Genomic DNA, 5,923 nt, shown 5'->3' with positions numbered 1-5,923 from the left:
TTTTTTGAGATGGAGTCGTGCTCTATCACTACGCTAGAGTACAGTGGTGCAATCTCGGCTCACTGCAACCTCCTCCTCCTGGGTTCAAGCAGCTCTCCTGCCTCTGCCTCTCGAGTAGGTGGAACTACAGGCACACGCCACCATGCCCAACTAATTTTTGTATTTTTAGTAGAGACGAGGTTTCACCATGCTGGCCAGGCTGGCCTTGAACTCCTGACTTCGTGATCTGCCCTCCTTGGCCTCCCAGAGTACTGGGATTATAGGCATGAGCCACCGCACCTGGCCCTCTTTTTTTGGGGATGCAGTCTCACTCTGTCACCCAGGCTGGAGTGCAGTGGCGTGATCTCGACTCACTGCAACCTCTGTCTCCCAAGTTTAAAAGATTCTCATGCCTCAGCCTCCCCATTAGCTGGCATTACAGGCATACATCCACCATGCCTAGCTAGTTTTTATATTCTTAATAGAGATGAGGTTTCACCGTATCGGCCAGGCTGGTCTGGAATTCCTGACCTCAAGTGATCTGCCCACCTCGGCGTCCCAAAGTGCTGGGATTATAGGCATGAGCCACCACAGCTAGCCCCTTTCTTTTTTTCTCTCTGTCAGTGAGATGTGATAATTTATATTGAACTATCTTTGGGTTGACTGAATCTTCCCTTGCATTGTCATTCCACTATCGAGCTGGTCCTGTGTGTTTTTGATTGCATCGGTTCTTTCTACCTTCTGTGTCTTTGCTGAGACTTCATCTTTCCATGTGTTCCCAGTTGGAACTTTCTTGTAATAGCCGCTTTCAAGTCTTCATCCGCTAATTCCAGCATCTGAGTTGTGCGGCGGTGACGTCTGTGTCAGCTCTCATGTGAGTAGAGAGGTTCCTGGTTCTCCCTGCGCGAAGTAATTTTGTATCCTGAACATTTTAAATATTGTTATGAGGCTCTGGGTCTTGTAAATGTCATTATTTTTGTCTTAGCAGATGATTGATTCAGTTGGGTTCAGGCTGCACATTCCAACCAGGCTTCTCAGGGTGTGGTTTTGGTGTCAGTCCTGTGTTCAGCGCCTCTGCGGCGCCGTGCAGTGACCGTGCAGCGCTGTGCTGTGTGTGCATCACCCAGGGGCACCTGGGGACTTGGCGGTGAGCTGGGCCACAGTTCACACCTCGGTGTCTCTGGAATGCTGTTTAGGGTCAGGCCCACATGTGCGTAGCTCAGGGATGAGGCTTTGATCTCATCAAGCCTGTGTTTACTTGCTTCCCTGAATTCCCCTCTCTGGCATCTCCCAGTAACCACGAGTTCCCTGGTGCTCCTCTTTTTGGTCTTTTGGTCTTTTATTTATCCTGCTCTGCCACTCACTTCCTGCGACTAGACCCATGACCAGGGTCAAGAGGTAGGAGGACAGAGAGAGGCAAAATCCTGTCTCTACTAAAAATACAAAAAATTGGCCAGGTGCGGTGGCTCACACCTGTAATCCCAGCACTTTGGGAGGCCGAGGTGGGCAGATCACCTGAGGTCAGGAGTTTGAGACTAGTCTGGCCTACATGGCGAAACCCATTCTCTACTAAAAATAAAAAAATTAGCTGGGCAAGGTGGCGTGTGCCTGTAATCCCAGTTACTCAGGAGGCTGAGGCAGAGAGAATGACTTGAACCTGGGAGGCAGAGGTTCCAGTGAGCCGAGATTGCACCATTGCACTCCAGCCCGGGCAACATAGCAAGACTCTGTCTCAAAAAAAAAAAAAAAAATTAGCCAGGTGTGGTGGCATGCACCTGTAATCCCATCTATTTGGGAGGCTGAGGTGGGAGAATTGCGTGAACCCAGGAGGTGGAGGTTGCAGTGAGCTGACATCACGCCACTGCACTCTAGCCTGGGTGACAGAGTGAGACTGTCTCAAAAAAAAATTTATTAGGGTTGAATGCAGTGACTCATGCCTGTAATCCCAACACTTTCGGAGGCTGAGGCAAGAGAATCGCTTAAGCCCAGGAGTTCAAGACCAGCCTGGCCCACATGGCGAAACCCTGTCTTTACTAAATATACAAAGAATTTGCTGGGTATGGTGACATGCACCTGTAATCCCAGCTACTTAGGAGGCTGAGGCAGGATAATTGCTTGAACCTGGGAGGAGGAGGTTGCAGTGGGAAGCCCCAAATCTGAAGCAGTACCCAGGAATCTTTCCAGCGTGCTGGCGAGGGAGTAGCAGTTCCCATGAGCTTGTTCTGCGTGGCCTTCAGCCGTGGGATCTATATCCCAACACGCTGCAGGCTGGGCTGAACACTGGCTCTGAACAGTGTGTTTATATCTGACCTCAAATTGTTCACTGTGAGCGGATGGTCCTCTGCCCAGATGTAGACAGATACCCAGAGCCCAGAGCTGTTCTAAATCAGGGGTGGAGACATGTTTTCTGAAAAGGCCAGAGATACTCATTAGGCTTTGCCTGCTATACAGCCTCTATCACAACGACTCAGTTCTGTTGTAGTGCTCAGGCAGCTGGACGCAACACAGACACGAAAGGGCATGGCTGTGCTCTAGTAAGACTTTTATCTTAGAACCAGGCAGCAGGCCAGATTTGGCCCAGAGGGCTGTATCTTGCCCCTGTTCTAAATAACATTTTCACATTGATCATGAAAATATTTCTTCCCTTTCTCTTGAGCTCTCAATAAAGAGCAAACTTCCACCTTCCTGGAGTGTCAGAAGAAAGGCCAGCTTCACCATAGACTTTCATTTTAACTAAGTTCCCTCCCAGTTACCCAACTTCCAAGCTCCGTGACTTGATTCTGCCTCTCCAGCTGAGTGCCCCTGCAGGCTCTGCCTTGTTTTCACTGCCAGGACCCTTCCCCATACCCCAGACCCTCTTCCTCAGCACCCCCCACTTCTAGTAGGATGGTCTTGCCTGCCCCGGGCTCACCATCTGCAGTTGGAGGCAGAGTCAGACATGACCAAGGCAAGGCAGATGGTGAGAAGTGTTGTGATGGAGACCACAACGTGTGAAGAAAAACCCGGGCCAGAAGAGTCAAGTTATTATGGAGGCCTCTAGTGAAGGGGACTAGAATGGACCGTGGAGGGCCGTCTTAGGCTAGAGCGAATGGCAGCCAGCATGAGGCAGGGACGGGAACACCCAGCCCCTCACCCCAACTTCACAGTCTTAACTCAGAGAGTTAGACCAACCTCACTGCAACTTTTCCTAAAACTGACCCATCAGATGGTCACTATTTTAAAGCTTTCCCATCTCCTTTATCTGGGAAGCACCAAATAATCTTTTGGCAGAGCATTAAAGGGGAGGGAAAGGTGGCCTGAGTAACTGGAAATGGGCCAGCATTCTCCCATACAAAATGCTGTGTGCCTTCATCCGTAATTTCTTATGCGTTTGCCAAGTTAGATTAGACTCTTGCATAGCAGATCACCAGGCTGGAAGCATTCAAAAGAGTCTTCCTTTCTTCAATTTTTTATTTATTTATTTTTTTTGAGACAGGGTGTTGCTCTGTCGCCCAGGCTGCAGTGCAGTGGCATGGTCGTGGCTCGCTGGAGCACAGTGGCATGGTCGTGGCTCGCTGGAGCGCAGTGGCACGGTCGTGGCTCGCTGGAGCGCAGTGGCATGGTCGTGGCTGGCTGGAGCGCAGTGGCACGGTTGTGGCTCGCTGGAGCGCAGTGGCATGGTCGTGGCTCGCTGCAGCCTCAACCTCCTGGGGTCAAGCGATGCTCCCACCTCAGCCTCCTGAGTAGCTGGGACTACAGGCACATACCACCATGCCTGTCTGTTTTGCATTTTTATTTTTTGTAGAGACGTGGTATCCCAGTGTTGCCTAGGCTGATCTTGAACTGGGCTGAAGTGATCCTCCTGCCTCAGCTTCCTGAGTAGCTGGGACCACAGGTGTGCACCCCCATGCCTGGCTAATTTTTGTATTTTTTGTAGAGTCAGGGTCTCACCATGTTGCCCAGGCTTGTCTCAAACCCCTGGGCTCAAGTGATCCACGTGCCTTGGCCTCTGAAAATCCTGGGATTATAGGCATGAGCCACTGTGCCTGGCTCTCTTTGATCTTTAAAGCTGAGCTGTTTTCTCTTTTTCGTCATGGTAGCTACTCATCACATTTGGCCAAATGTAGAGGGGTGGGACTCCTTTGGCTTAAGTGTACCCGAGTTGCCCAGGACTGGACCCCTTCAGCAGGGGTGGGGGCTGCCTGTGAAAACACAGCTGGATATGGTCTTGCCCATCAGGTGGTGTTTCAAATTCAATACGCCAAGAGTTCCTGGAACCAGGACCCTCAGTGTGATGAGCATTTGCTCTAAGCACATAGGAAGGAGAAATGGTGTAGTTCCTATCCTCAGGAATAACAGGCACCTAAAAAATGTGGCCTACTCATGAGCCACAGTCACCACCCCTGCCAAACAAAAGGCCCAGCGGAGACGGCTCCACACGGTCTCAGTCAGCAAAGGCGGCAGGACTTCCCCACACCTGGTTGTAGAAGATCCGCCTTTTCCATTTCAGATTTCCTTTCAAGGCGCCATGATCCCCAAACCACCTGTGATCCAGGAACTTGAGCAGGAGTTGCTGTGTCCAGGCCGTTCTTCTCCTGGTCCTCTCTGCTGGTCGAGAGTGTTTTGACCAGCTACCTTGGTGCAGCAGAAACTGGGAGCTGGCCCACTCACTACTGGAAGGCAAAAGTCTCTGGGGGGCAGGCAGACAGGAGGGCAGGCAGGCCCAGAGCCTCTGCTCCAGCCCCCCATCTCACCATGGGAAAAGCCAGAGACCTGAACTGAGCATGCATCTGAGCCTTGCACCAGGCACTATGCCCAGCAGTTTCTCCAGCCTCACAGGACCCTACATGGTCAGTGTTACTATTATTGTACCCATTTTATAGCTGCAGGGCCTGAGGCATGCCCAGAGCCACACAGCGGGAAGCGGCTGGGCAGGGTGGACCCAGGCATGTGGTGCACAGGGCCAGCCCTCTCACCCAGGGGCTCTAGGGCCATGCTGTGTAGCCCGGGACAGAAGCTCAAAGGCTGGGCAAAGCCCGTCTACTCCCTGTCATGTTTTGTGCCATTCACAGTCCCCCATGGGTCCCCAGGCAACCTGATATGTTCCTCTACTAGTGTCAGGACAAGAAGCCTTGTCACGGTTTGTTAGCCTACCTGGCTCCCCAGCCTGTATTTCCTAAAAGTTACTCATTCATTCATTCATCTGTTCTCTTATGCAACAAATCACTTTGCTAAGCATGGGGTCAAAGCAGTGAACAAGAGAGTTAAACGTCTTGCTCTCAAGGAACAGAAGTTCTAGTCATGGAGAGACAGATAACAAACCAGATAAATAGGCAAAGGTGTCACATCAGCTAGGGGAAGAGCTGAACTTCACAGCAGGAAGAGAGGCTTGACATGGGGCCAAGGCTTCTGTGGGCCCCTCTGCCCCGTCCACCCCACACAATCATTCCAGAAGGCCCAGGGTGGGTGTTGACACCACTGAACAACCCTTGAGTCTCTATCCCTTCCAACCTCAAAACATATGAAACGGTACTATTTCACGTAAGTAATTTTTACAAGTTATAGCATTCCAATGGAAATGTTTCTGGTGGGCAAGCATTCTGGATCCTAGGTGGACATTTAGAATCCGGAGATGCAGGGCCTCAGGGTGGCTGTCAGTGATCGTCTGTGCATCCCACTGGCTACATGCACCCCCTTGAACCTGCGCTGGCCTTCTTTCCCCACTCCAGAATCTAAGAAGGCTACACGGTTTACGCACAGGATCCAGCTGGCCTAGACAGGTTTGTTCCTGTGATTGTTAAAAAAATCTCTACGTCACTGAGTGATGGTTTCTGGGTAAAATATGGTGGTTCTCTCTGTGATTGCAACTGGATAGCCCAAACATTCCCTCAGTGATCTAGAATAGTTTCTTTCTTTCTTTCACTTTCCTTCCTTCCTTCCTTCCTTCCTTCCTTCCTTCCTTCCT

The 5,923-nt window shown here is 50.9% G+C and overlaps 1 protein-coding gene across 1 annotated transcript in view; it reads left to right on the top strand.

Annotated features, from left to right (window-relative positions):
- AK8 (adenylate kinase 8) overlaps positions 1-5,923 on the top strand; it is a 154,641-nt gene that overhangs the window by 25,280 nt on the left and 123,438 nt on the right. The window lies entirely within an intron of this gene.

The sequence above is a fragment of the Cebus imitator genome, unplaced genomic scaffold (genome assembly GCF_001604975.1).
Source record: "Cebus imitator isolate Cc_AM_T3 unplaced genomic scaffold, Cebus_imitator-1.0 Scaffold638, whole genome shotgun sequence".
NCBI lineage: Eukaryota > Metazoa > Chordata > Mammalia > Primates > Cebidae > Cebus > Cebus imitator.
This window is presented reverse-complemented; position numbering and strand designations above follow the sequence as displayed.